This window comes from Nicotiana sylvestris, chromosome 3 (genome assembly GCF_000393655.2).
Source record: "Nicotiana sylvestris chromosome 3, ASM39365v2, whole genome shotgun sequence".
Lineage (NCBI taxonomy): Eukaryota > Viridiplantae > Streptophyta > Magnoliopsida > Solanales > Solanaceae > Nicotiana > Nicotiana sylvestris.
In genome coordinates, this window is record NC_091059.1 from 148,566,286 (window position 1) to 148,581,510 (window position 15,225).

Here is a 15,225-nt window from a genome sequence, read left to right on the forward strand (position 1 = left end):
GGAGTGTGAAGAATCTTTTCATGTTTTCTAGTTGAGGAGTGAAGTAAATTTCATGTTGCGATATGAGTTCAGGATCAAGAAGATTAAGTGACTGCGTAATGTTATGGCAGTGGAAGGGTGTAAAGAGATGTTAGTTTGAGGCAAAGCAAGTGGGTTATCTCCTGCGGGTGTTCTGAAGTTTGTGCGATCCTTATGTTGTCTGTTGGAAGATCTCATTTACTAGTAAAATATGTGTGATGCGATTTGAATTTGGGTCGCTTAAGAGAGTAGGTTTAACTGTTACGAGAGTGAATGTGAGATTTGCAGAAGATTTAAAGTACTAGATGGTCTGTGTTTTACGAGCTTATGAAGGATTGAGTTTAATCTCACTATGGTATTATGGCAGTAATAGAGTATATGCATTATGAGTTATTGTGTGTTTTGATCTATGGCTTCGAGCCAAGTGGGGGAGTCTGCTATTGATTAGTTGGTTGCATGGTTATGTACTATGTTGGTTTCAGTTTGAGGCGTACTAGTGAATCAATTGTGGCTTGTAAAGGTTGAGATTGAGAATGGTTCGAGTAAAGGGAATTTTAATAAAGGTTATGTTATGATTTATGGGTATACGAGAATCATGGAATGACTTGAGTTGTTATGAGTAAAGTGTGTATGGTGCATAGAACATGAAGTTTCTTGGTTGCATTAAGGTGAGGTTACATTCGGCGGTGTCGGAGTGCTAATGCAGCACAAGTCATCCGGTCCATTTGATCGGTATAATTACACTTTGAGTAGAGTGGAGGGCTCTCGGAAATGGTTCTAATGGGTTCAAGATTTTACACATAATAATTGGAGATTTTCAGATTGTATGTTTGTCTAGAAACTAAGGTTTGCAATGGAGGGTATCAAGACTTGTGGCATTTCTATACCAATTATGGGATTCTATATATTAGTATCAGGAAGGTGAAGGTAATGACTTTGGATTCGCAGGAAGTCCTTTCAGGGTAGGTATTTTGAATGTGGTACTTTTGGGAATATTTAAGAGAGTATTCAACGGCTTATGAGCCTTAGACGGTGTGGTTTTATGCTTAGGTCTCATATGGTGAGTCTGGGTTGAGGAACTATGGTGTTACAACAAGAAAGAGTATCAAGTTGAAGGTAAATCAGAAGGAAACTTGGATAGATGGGTGTCACGACCCCAAATACCAGTCGTAATGGCGCCTATCACATTACTAGGCAAGCCAACTAATCAATTTACCATAACCCTTTTTCCTTTAACATTTAAGCATTTCCTAAAGCAAGTTTTAAATACCAAATTCATTATAAGCGTTTAAGCAACAGAAATATGCGGAAGTCAAGATAACAGGGAAGCTACATAGCCCCAACAATCTGGTGTCACGAGTCTAGAGCCTCTAATACAAGTTTGATTACCTAAGACATCAATAGTCTAGAAAATGTGGAAAATAATAAGATAGGAGGGAGAGAACAGAGCTGCGGACGCCAAGCAGCTACCTCGAAGTCTCCGTCAAATGCTGAAACAGCTGAAAGCCCTCACTCGGCCGCTCGGGCACCTAGATCTGCACACAAGGTGTAGGGAGTAGCGTGAGTACGCCAACTCAGTAAGTAACTAAAGTAAATAAGGACTAAAAGCAGTGACGAGCAGTTCAAAACATATAGCTTAAAAATCAATTCCGTCATAAAAATCATCATTTCCATTTTAAACATTGAAATCAATTGCTTAGCAATATATCCAACAGAGGCTTATTTAAAAGAAGAGTGAAATTAGTGAAAACATCCTAATAGGGCCCCTCAGGCAAGGAATCACTCAGAATATGGCCCCTCGAGCAACCTTTCAGTCACTCGGTTCATTATATCTCATAATAATAATACAAATCATAGTAACCGCTGCGGCGTGCAGCCCGATCCATATATTTATAGTCAACTACGCTCACTAGGGGTGTGCAGACTCCGGAGGGGCTCCTACAACCCAAACGTCATATCGTTGCGGCGTGCAGCCCAATCCATTATATATATCGCTGCGGCGTACAACCCAATCCAATATATATATCGCTGCGGCGTGCAGCCCGATCCATATAAGTATTGCTGCGGCGTGCAACCCGATCCATAAGTCACATATATACAAATATCCTCACAATTAGGTTCTCAACCTCTCTCAGTCATTAACCTTACAGCCACTCGGGCTTATCAATAGAGATTAGGGAACTCAGCCCAAACAGTCCTCACAATTAAGAATAGAGTGATAAAATCAGTTTTAATCATTTAATCGGGTAAAACAATACTGAGGATATACTTCTAGCAAGTGAAGTGAGGAAAATAGTCAAAATTCCCCTAAGGGTTGCTATAGGTCGGCACAAGGCCCCAAACATGGCATACAACCCATAATACAATATAAATATCCAAAATACGGGATAACATAATATTTCCAAATCAAATACGCGACATAATAGTCACTACGAGACGGACCAAGTCACAATCCCTACCGGTGCATGCCCACACGCTCGTCACCTAGCATGTACGCCACCGCATTTATAAAAAACTAGTCAAATACCGGGGTTTTGTACCCTCAGTTCCAGATTTACAATGGTTACTTACCTCAAACCGGTGAAAATACTACTCTGCAACTCCTTTGCTACTCGAATCGGCCTCCACTCACGTCGAATCTATTCAAAATTAGAATCACGACATAAAAATATGCTAAGGGAACGAAGCCCAAGCGAAAACAATCAAAAAATACCAAATTCAAATTTTTTTTACATCAACGAATTCCTTATCTCCCCGCGAGTTCATACATACCAAGAACATTAAAATCCATCCACAAATGACCCTTCAAACCCAAATGTTTGGTCTTCAATTTCAAGCCCTAGTTCTTCAATTTTAGGCTTAGATTCCATGATTTTCTAGGTGAAATTCACCTAATAATCGAGTTTCTAGACCAAGAATCTTACCTCCGAACGTTTCCCCTTGAATCCCTCTTCAATGTCCTTCAAAAATCTCCAAAAAACGAGCAACTATGGAGGAAAATAGACCCACATTCGTGGACAAGACGACCTTTTAAACATTCTGCCCAGGACTGAAAATCCTTCTTCGTGAACGCGGTCAAAGCCTCGCGTTCGCGAAGCACAAAAATTTCGTTGACCAAATTCTTCTTCGCGAATGCGATCCCCCCATCGCGAACGCGATGCCTCAGCTTCACCAACCTACGCGAACGTGATCCAGACTCACGCGAACGCGATGCCTACCAAATCCAGCACTTCGTAAATGCGGGACTACCCTTCGCGAACGCGAAGGCCAAACATGACGCCTCCCTTTCTAGCCTTTCGCGAACGCGAAGACCAAATCACCTTCAATAGCCGAAACCATTTTTCTACAATTTCTCTTAACTCAAAATGATCCATTCAACCCTCCGAAACTCACCCCGAGGCCCCCGGGACCTCAACCAAAGGCACCAAAATTTCCTAAAACCTCATTCAAACTTGTTCCAATCATCAAAACACCTCAAACAACATCAAATCACCCAAAACACCTCGGATTCAAGCCTATGCTTCTAAAATCTTCCAAATTCCGCTTTTGATCTAAAACCCAACCCAACCACATCCCAATGACCTGAAATTTTGGACACATATCCCAAATGACACAACAAAACTACTGCAACTCTCGGAATTCCATTCCGACCCCTATATCAAAATCTCACATATTAACCGAAAATCGTCAAAAATCTGATTTCGCCAATTCAAGCCTAAATCTGCTCCGAACCTCCAAAATTCATTCCGATCACGCTCCTAAGTCACAAATCACCTCCAGAAGCTATCCGAACTATCAGAACTCACATCTGAGCCCTCTAACACACAAGTCAACATTCAGTTGAATTTTCCAACTTAAACTCACTCTAAAGAGACTTTTTGCCTCAATTCTTACCAAATCCTTTTTGAATCCTAACCAATCAACCCGATGGCATATAGAACCATAATAAAAAGCAATTAGAAGCAGAAATGGGGGAAACTGAGCGGTAACTCATGAGACAACTGGCCGGGTCGTCACATCCTTCCCAACTTAAACAAACGTTCGTCCTCGAATGAGTCAAGAAACATACCTGAAGCCTCAAATAGGTGAGGATATCTACTCCGCATCTCCCGCTTGATCTCCCAGGTAGCCTCCTCCACGTGCCGGCCTCTCCACTGCACTTTCACTGAAGCTATATCCTTTGATCTCAACTTCCGAACCTGACGACCCAAAATAGCTACTGGCTCCACATCATATGTCAAATCATCATCCAACAGAACCGTGCTGAAATCCAAAACATGAGACGGATCCCCAATGTATTTCTAGAGCATAGAAATATGGAATATCGGATGCACACTCGACAAGCTGGGTGGCAAAGCAAGCTCATAAGCCACCTCCCCAATCCTCCGAAGCACCTCAAAAGGCCCAATGAACCGCGGACTCAATTTCCTTTTCTTCCTAAATCTCATAACACCCTTCATGGGTGAAACCTTCAATAGAACCTTCTCGCCAACCATGTAGGAGACATCTTGAACCTTCCTATCAGCATAACTCTTTTGCCTTGACTGCGCTATACGAAGCCTCTTCTGAATCACCTTCACCTTCTCTAAAGCATCCTGTACCAAATCAGTCCCCAATAGCCTAGCCTTACCAGGTTCAAACCAACCAACTGGAGATCTACACCGCCTACCATACAAAGCCCCATATGGAGCCATCTGAATACTCGACTGGTAGCTGTTGTTATAGGCAAACTCTGCAAGCGGTAGAAACTGATCCCATGACCTCCGAAATTAATGACAAAAGCATGCAACATGTCTTCCAATATCTGAATAGTGCGCTCGGACTGCCCGTCCGTCTGAGGATGAAAAGCTATGCTCAGCTCCACCTGAGTACCCAACTCTCTTTGCACGACCCTCCAAAACTGCAAAGTAAACTTAGTACCTCTATCTGAAATGATGGAAAATGGGACAACATGCAAACGAACAATCTCCCTGATATAGATCCCTGCCAACCGCTCTGAAGAATAGGTAGCACACACAGGAATGAAGTGTGCGGACTTGGTCAGCCGATCCACAATCACCCAAATAGCATCGAACTTCCTCAAAGTCCGTGGAAGCCCAACAACAAAGTCCATAGTGATCCTCTCCCACTTCCACTCGGGAATATCCATCTGCTAAAGCAAGCCACCCGGTCTCTGATGCTCATATTTCACCTACTGACAATTAAGACACCGAGCTACAAATCCCACAATGTCTTTCTTCATACTTCTCCACCAATAATGCTGCCTCAAATCTTGATACATCTTGCGGCACCCGGATGAATGGAATACCACGAGCTATGGTTCTCCTCCAGAATCAACTCCCGAAGCCCATCCACATTGGGCACACATATCCGACCCTGCATCCTTAACACCCCATCATCACCAATAGTCACATATTTGGCATCATCGTGCTGAACTCAGTCGCTAAGGACAAGCAAATGCGGATGATCATACTGGCGCTCTCTGATGCTATCATATAAGGAAGACCAAGAAACCACACAAGCCAATACCCGGCTGGGCTCCGAAACATCTAACCTCACGAACCGATTGGCCAAGTCCTGAACATCAACTGCAAGAGTCTCTCCTCAACTGGAATGTATGCCAAACTCCCCATACTCACCATCTTTCAGCTCAAAGCATCGGCCACCACATTGACCTTCCCCGGATGATATAATATAGTGATATCATAATCCTTAAGCAACTCCAACCATCTCCGTTGCCTCAAGTTAAGATCCTTTTGTTTGAACAAATGCTGAAGACTACGATGATCAGTGAACACCTCACAAGACACACCATACAAGTAATGTCTCCAATCTTCGATGCGTGAACTATGGCAGCCAACTCCAAATCATGAACATGATAGTTCTTCTCATAGGGCTTCAACTAGCGAGAAGCATAAGCAATAACTCTACCCTCATGCATTAACACACAACCAATCCCAACTCTCGAAGCATCACAATACACGGTATATAAACCTGAAGCTGATGGCAAAACCAACACCTGGAGCTGTGGTCAAAGCTGTCTTGAGCTTCTGAAAGCTCTCATCACACTCGTCTGACCATACAACTGAAGCACCCTTCTGAGTCAACTTGGTCAAGGGCGATGCGATAAATGACAATCCCTGAACAAACCGGCGATAATAGCCTGCCAAACCAAGAAAGCTACAAATCTCTATAGCTGAGGACGGTCTGGGCCAACTCTAAACCACCTCTATCTTCTTCGTATCAACCTGAATACCCTCGTTGGACACCACGTGCTCCAAGAAAGCCATTGAACTGAGCCAGAACTCACTTTTGGAGAATTTTGCATAAAGCTTCTCCTCCCTCAATCTCTATAACACAACTCTCAAATGCTCCGCATGCTCCTCCTGACTACGCGAATACACTCGAATATCATCAATGAAGACTATGACAAACGAATCAAGATAAGGCCGGAACACACTGTTCATCAAATGCATGAACGCTGCTGGGGCATTGGTCAGCCCAAAGGATATCATCAAGAACTCATAATGACCATATCGGCTCCTGAAAGTCGTCTTAAGAATATCTGAATCCTTGATCTTCAACTGGTTATAGCCCGAATGGAGATCAATCTTGGAGAACACTCTCGCTCCCTAAAGATGGTCGAATAAATCATCAATGCGAGGCAAATGATACTTGTTCTTAATTGTTACCTTGTTCAATTGCCTATAATCAATGCACATCCTCATTGTGCCATCCTTTTTCTTCACAAATAGAACTGACGCACCCCAAGGTGACACACTAGGCTAAATAAACCCCTTATCAAGGAGTTCCTGAAGTTGTCCATTTAACTTCTTCAACTCCGTTGGTGCCATATGATACGGCGGAATAGAAATGGGCTGAGTGCCCGACACCAGATCAATACCGAAATCAATATCCCTATCCGGTGGCATGCCCGGTAGGTCTGCAGGAAACACATCTAGAAAATCCCTCACAACTAGGACAAAATCGATACTAGGAGCCTCAGCTCCAACATCCCTCATGAAGGCTTGATACGAAAGGCACACCTTCCCAACCATACGTTGGGCCTTTAAGAATGAGATCATTCTACTGGGAACATAATCGGTCAAGCCTCGACACTCGATCCATGGCACACCCGGTATAGCCAATGTAACTATCTTAGCATGACAGTCCAGAATAGCACGACACGGAGATAGACAATCCATGCCTAAATGACATAAAAATACACCATGCTCAATAATAATAGATCCACTTGGGTCTCTAGACCCCCAATAGTCACCACACACGATCGGTACACAGTCTACAACAATGGTATCGCCCACCGGGGTAGATACATGAACAGGTAAGGCAAGAAACTCACAGGGCGTATCCAAATAATAAGAAAAATATGAGGACACATAAGAAAAGGTGGAACTAGGATCAAATAATATAGAGGCATATTTGTGGCAGACTGAAACAATACCTGAAATCACGGCATCTGAAGCAGCAACATCTGATCTACCTAGAAGGGCATAGAAACGAGCCTGACCACCACCTGATCGACCTCCCCCTCTAGGGCAGCTCCTGGCTGCCTGATCTCCACCCCTAGCTGGCTGGGCGGGTGGTGAAGTAACTGGAGCAGAAGTCGAGGGATGATCCCTCTGCTGAGACTGACCATCAGGAAGACGAGGACACTTCCTCCTCATATACCCAAACTCTCCACACTCATAACAACTCCTCGGTGCTGGAGATGGGGACTGAAGGGAACCCCTAGCACCGGAATGACCAGTAGAAGGACCTGGGATGGAGGAACCCTGGACTGATAGAGCACGAGACGAGTTCTGAGCTGGAAGGGCACTAAGTGATGAGTGGCCCTAATGAGAACTGTGAAGCCATGACCTGATGATGCTCCACAGTTACCTGGGCAAGCCGAATGTGCCTGCTTGAATGAACGACCTCTGCCCTACTAGAACTGACCCCTCGAAGGAGCATTGCTAAAACTACCAGATCCCCGAGGCCTCTTGGCCTCCCTCTCCTCTCGCTCCTACCAGCGAACCGACTCAACTCACGGGAAATATCAACAACCTCCTCGAAGGTAGCACCTATCACCCTCTCCCTAGTCATGAGAATCCAAAGCTGGTACGTGAGGCCATCAACAAACCTCCTGATCCTCTCTCGATTTGTGGGAACCATCCAAATTACATGGCGAGCTAACTTAGAGAACCGCATCTCATACTGCATCACCGCTATCTCCCCTTGATGTTGCTGCTCAAACTACCTGCGTAGCTCCTTTCAGCATGATTGTGGTACATACTTCTCTAAGAAGAGAACAGAGAACTGCTGCCAAGTAAGGGGCGCTGCACCAACAAGCCTAGACCTCTCACACACCTCCCACCAAGTGAAGGCAGCCCCAAAAAACTGAAAGGTAGTAAATGCCACACCACTGGTCTCAAGAATCCCTGCTGTACGAAGCATCCGCTGGCACTTATCCGAGAAACCCTGGGTATCCTTTCCCTCTGCACCGTTGAATGTCGGGGGCTGGAGTCTACCAAACCTCTCAAGTCGACGCTGCTCATCATCTGTCATAACTGGTACCACAAACTCCTGAGCTGGTGCAACCGGCTAGGATAGAGGTGCCCATGGTGTCTGGAGTCCCTTTACAACTTGCTCAGGTGTGCGAGTAATGGAAGTCTGGGTGCCTCCCCCGGCCTGAGAAGTAGCTGCGACCGTAGTAACTAAAACCGCCTGAGCCAAACTGGTACACACTGATAAGATCTGAGCTAAAGCCTCCTGAAGGCCTGGAATCACAATGGGCACAGCTGGTGCCTGAGTTGGTGCTGTTGTAGCGTCCACAACTAGGACCTGATCCTGAACTGGGGCAACTGGTGGATATGCAGGTGCTGCCCTAGCTGCTCTGCCCCTACCACGGCCTCGACCGCGTCCTCGGCCTCTGGTGACCCCAACTGGTGGAACGGTGGCCGTCCACCCTACCTGGTAGCACGTGTCCTCACCATCTATGAGAGAATAAGATAACAGAAGTTTAGTACTCGGATCAACAAATTCACACGACAAGAATTTCAAGAATATGAAGTTTTTCCTAAAGGTTCTGCAACCTCTCAAGGATAAATACAGACGTCTCCGTACCGATCCGTGAGACTCTACTAAACCGGCTCATGACTCGCGAGACCTACGTAACCTAGGCTCTGATACCAACTTGTCACGACCCCAAATATCGGTCATGATGGCGCCTATCACATTACTAGGCAAGCCAACTAATAAATTTACCATAACCCTTTCTCCTTTAACATTTAAGCCATTTCCTAAGCCAAGTTTTAAATACCAAATTCATTATAAGCGTTTAAGCAACAGAAATATGCGGAAGTCAAGATAACAGGGAAACTACACAGCCCCAACAATCTGGTGTCACGAGTCTAGAGACTCTAGTACAAGTCTGATTACCTAATATATCAATAGTCTAGAAAATGCGGAAAATAATAAGATAGGAGTGAGAGAACAGGGCTGCGGACGCCATGCAACTACCTCGAAGTCTCCGTCAAATGCTGAAATAGCTGAAAGCCCTCACTCGGCCGCTCGGGCACCTGGATCTGCACAGAAGGTGTAGGGAGTAACGTGAGTATGCCAACTCAGTAAGTAACTAAAGTAAATAAGGACTAAAAGCAGTGACGAGCAGTTCAAAACTATAGCTTAAAAATCAGTTATGTCATAAAAACCATCATTTCCAGTTTAAAATTGAAATCAATTACTTAGAAATATATCCAACAGAGGCTTATTTAAAAGAAGAGTGAAAACAGTGAAAACATCCTAATAGGTCCCCTCGGGCAAGGAATCACTCAGAATATGGCCCCTCGGGCAGCCTCTCAGTCACTCGGCTCATTATATCTCATAATAATAATAGAAATCATAGTAACCACTGTGACGTGTAGCCCGATCCATATATTTATAGTCGACTACGCTCACTAGGGGTGTGTAGACTCCGGAGGGGCTCCTATAGTCTAAGCGTCATATCGCTGTAGCGTGCAGCCCGATCCAATATATATATCACTGCGGCGTGCAGCCCGATCCATATAAGTATTGCTGCGGCATGCAGCCCGATCCATAAGTCACATATATACAAATATTCTCACAATTAGGTTCTCAACCTCTCTCAATCATTAACCTCATGGCCTCTCGGGCTTATCAATAGAGATTAGGGAACTCAGCCCAAATAGTCCTCACAATTAGGAGTAGACTGATAAAATTAGTTTTAATCATTTAAATGGGTAAAACAAGACTGAGGATATACTTCTAGCAAGTAAAGTGAGGAAACTAGTCAAAATGTCCCTAAGGGTTGCTACAGGTCGGCTCAAGGCCCCAAACATGGCATATACCCCATAATACAATATAAATATTCAAAATATGAGATAACATAATATTTCCAAATCAAATACGCGGCTTAATAGTCGCTACGGGACGGACGAAATCACAATCCCTACCAGTGCATACCCACACGCTCGTCACATAGTATGTGTGCCACCACATTTATCAAAAACAAGTCAAATACCGGGGTTTTGTACCCTCAGTTCCAGATTTACAATGGTTACTTACCTCAAACCGGTGAAAATACTACTCCGCTCTGGGTTTCCCCCTCAAATCGGCCTCCACTCGCATCAAATCTATTCAAAAGCAGAATCACGACGTCAAAATATGCTAAGGGAATGAAGCCCAAGCAAAAACAATCGAAAAATACCAAAAAATCCTGAAATTGGCCAAACTTGACCCCCGGTCCCACATCTCGGAATTCGAATTTTTTTTACATCAACAGATTCCTTATCTCCCCACGAGTTCATACATACCAAGAACATCAAAATCCATCCACAAATGGCCCTTCAAATCCCAAATGTTTGGTATCCAATTTCAAGCCCTAGTTCTTCAATTTTTAGGCTTAGATTCCATGATTTTCTAGGTGCAATTCACATAATAATCGAGTTTCTAGACCAATAATCTTACCTCCGAACGTTTTCCCTTGAATCCCTCTTCAATCTCCTTCAAAAATCTCCAAAAACGAGCAACTATGGAGGAAAATAGACCCATATTCGCGGACAAGACGACCTTTTAAACATTCTGCCCAGCCCTAAAAATCCTTCTTTGCGAACACGATCAATACCTCGCGTTCGCGAAGCACAAAAATTTCGTTGACCAAAATTCTTCTTCCAGAACGCGATCCCCCATCGCGAACGTGATGCCTCAGCTTCACCAACCTACGCGAACGCGACCGAAACTCACGCGAACGCGATGCCTACCAAATCCAGCCCTTCGCGAATGTGGGACTACCCTTCGCAAATGCGAAGGCCAAACATGAAGCCTCCCTTCCTGGCCCTTCGCAAATGCGAGGGCCCTATCATGAGCGCGAAGACCAAATCACCTGCAACAGCTGAAACCATTTTTCTGCAATTTCTCTTAACTCAAAATGATCCATTCAACCCTCCGAAACTCACCCGAGGCCTCCGAGACTCAACCAAAGGCACTAACATTTCCTAAAACCTCATTCAAACTTGTTCCAATCATCAATACACCTCAAACAACATCAAATCACCCAAAACACCTCGGATTCAAGCCTAAGCTTCTAAAATCTTCCAAATTCCGCTTTTGATCTAAACCCCAACCAAACCACGTCACAATGACCTAATATTTGCACACACATCCCAAATGATGCATCGAAACTACTACAACTCTCGAAATTCCATTCTGACCCATATATCAAAATCTCACCTATCAACCGAAAATCGCCAAAAATCCGATTTCGCCAATTCAAGCCTAAATCTACTCCGAACCTTAAAAACTCATTCTAATCATGCTCCTATGTCCCAAATCACCTCCCTAAGATATCCAAAACATCGAAACTCATATCTGATCCCTCTAACACACAAGTCAACATCCGGTTGACTTTTCCAACTTAAACTCACTCTAAAGAGACTTTTTGCCTCAATTCTTACCAAATCCTTTCCGAACCCTAACTAATCAACCCGATCACATATAGAACCATAATACAAAGCAATTAGAAGCAGAAATGGGGGAAATGGAGCGGTAACTCATGAGACAACTGGCCGGGTCATCACAATAGGATAGCTTGGTAGTAGGTTGGATCGACATGGTAATGGGTATGATTAGTTCTTTGGGTGTTTATGAGGTAATAAGTTTCTACAGGTGTTTTGTGGAAATGATCTTAGGTTTTTATGGCTTGTGTAGCTTGGTTGAGTTAGAGGAGTCAGTCCTAATGGTTTAGTTTCGTGCAAATAGAATTCGGAGAGCTCTTGATGGTTTCTACCACGGTTAGAGATGTATATTTTCTACTGGCGTGAGGAGCATGATATGTATAGTGATTTTATCCTAGATGGGGGTCAAATGGAAAGTCTTGGCTAGTTGAGTACGTAGTTGCTTGTGGCTCGAAATGGATATGAAGTTCTCATGTTTACCCTAGGATGGTATGGTATATGCGGTATGATGTGTAGGATGGAGATCGACATGTGTAAGGTCATGGTTCAGTTTTGGAAGAAAGGTCACAAATCCTTAGGTGGCATGGACAGTTTCAGATGACTAGATAAATGAAATTCACTGATTGGTATGGCTTGATGAGGGTATACGTTTTAGAAAAAGGGTAATGTGATTGAGTTGATGATACTTCATTAATATTACGACGCTCTCTTGATGGATCGACTGCTGATATTCGAGTTTGCTTGGTAGCACAGAAGAACTATAGGAGTACCTCTCGTGGGATGATTGGGTATTAGAGTTATGCTGTATATTCAGATAGCGAAGTTGGGATCGGATATGGTGATTCGCGTGCTATATGGATTTGGAGACAGGGAGTTCTCATAGACAAGTTAGGTCATGGTTGTGGACCATATCGGTCTTGTGTGGTAATTATGGGAGGTTTAGAGGCCCGAGTGGATCTTTGTTGTTTGGTATGTTAGGTTTTAGAGGTGATACTGGGTATAGACTGGTTGTTTTAGTATTGTGTCATTCTGGACTATTACGCTAAGACAACGACATTGGCTATACCGGGAATACCACGAAGTGAGTGGCGAGGTCCGACGAATTATGTTGTCAGTAGGGTGGTTTTATATTTTGAAGATTTAGCGGATGGTTGGGAAGGGTTGTCTTTCTTAATTGGCTTCTATGATGGATGGCAGTGTAGGGACTTCTACCATTGATTCAGTTCTGATGGTGAGGGATTTTTCGGATGTGTTTCCTACTGTCAGGCATGTTGCCGGTCAGGGTTGTTGATTTCGGTATTGATTTGGTGCCATGAACCGTATCGTATGGCACTAGCGGGGTTGAAGGAATTGAAGAAGCAGCTTCCAGAACTCTTGGTAAGGGGTTCATTGGTAGATCAAAATGGATGTGTTTTCTACATCGAGTCGGCTTCATTGACTTCGAGTCGTATTGTTGAGGGATGTATTGATTCGATTGTTATTGAGCTTATTAGTGATCTGGGGAGATCTATGAGTTACTTTTTTGTGTTGCGAGGTATTGGGATTTGTTGGTTATAGGCACATGTGGTGCAGTCTTATTGGGTTCTCTTAGTGGAATTCGAGCGGAAAGAGCATTGGGTTTTGCTTGGCGAAGGGTGTATCGGTTGTGCCCCCTTCAGGTTTGTGTAATGTTATGTCAATTTTTTCGATGTGGTTATGATGATTTGCTTTGGTTCTAGACATCAAATTGCGCGTGGTTGTTGATTTTGAGCATAGTGACTTGAGGCGATTCATTTGGATCAGTGTTTGAATAGGATCGCGCATTGCAGCGAGGTTAGGTGGAGGTATAATCCTTCGGGTTAGATTCATGCATTCTATTTCTATGATGTGTGATGAGCTCTCAGCATTTTGTTGTGGTGGTAATGTCGAGCTTGCGGTACAGCTCTCTCATTTGAGTCATTCTCATGATTTGAGTATGTTCGGATGGTTGCTTATTGGTGCGTGGATTGCATTGTGGTTTTAGATAGTATTGATATGTCATGTCACCAGTGTAGTTGTGTTGGATTAAATGAGATCGTTGGGGACCTGGAATGAATACAAACGGATTCGGTTTCAGCATGTTGGAAGGATAATATCGAGGTTCAGCTTAAAAATTTACTATAGTTCTTGCCAAAGGAGAGGGAGCTTCATGAATGGTTGGTTTGAGAAATGATTATGAATCTACGTGTTTCTTTTATCATTGGCAGTATACAGAAGTGTTGGAATGAGGCTTTATTTGATAAGAGGCTTATTATCAAAATTCAGATGTTCTGAGCAACGACTGTGATCAGAAGTTATCGCTACGAGTGTTGGAGTTATGTGGTATATTATGTAATGGCATTTGAGTCTACTGGTATGGTTTGTTTCAGCTTGTTCAGGCTTATTCAAAGTATAGATGTGAAGTACTGATCTTGTAGATGGTTTCAAAAGTGGAAGTGTGGTTCTAAGGTTTATGGGTTAGGTTGGATTGTGAAATTTCAGTTACATTGTGTTATCAGACCTATATGAGATAGGGTGACGTGGGATCACCCCGGGGTATGTGCATGGTAAGGTTTCACAGCGATTTGATAGTTTTCGGAACAATTCTAGGCATGTTCGAGGACGAACGTATGTTTAAGTGGGGGAGGATGTAACGACCCGACCGGTCGTTTTGAGCTTTTGCACTTCGCTCGCCAGTTCTCGGCCATGAATAGCCATGTGTGATGTATTATGACTTATGTAAATCGTTGGTTTTGGTTTTCAGGGTAATCGGAATGGATTTGGAAGAATAGTTCTCAATTTGAAGCTTAAAATTTAAAACGTTTGACCAAGTTTTGACTTGTTAGTATATGATCTCGGATTGGATTTTTATAATTTGTTTAGCTCCTTTAGGTGATTTGGGACTTAGGAGCATGATCGGAATGTATTTTGGAGGTCTGTGGAAGGTTTAGGCTTGAATTGACAAAATTGAGATTTTGGCTTTTTCCAGTTGATAGGTGAGATTTTGATATAAGGTTCGGAATGGAATTCCGGAAGTTGGACTAGGTCCATTGTGTCATTTGTGATGTGTGTGCAAAATTTCAGGTCATTCGGATGAGGTTCGATAGACTTTTTGATCGAAAGCGGAATTTGGAAGTTTTTGGAATTCTTAGGCTTGAATCCGATGTGATTTTGGTGTTTTGATGTTGTTTTGAGCGTTCCGAAGGTTGGAACAAGTTTTAATGAGGTTATGGGATAT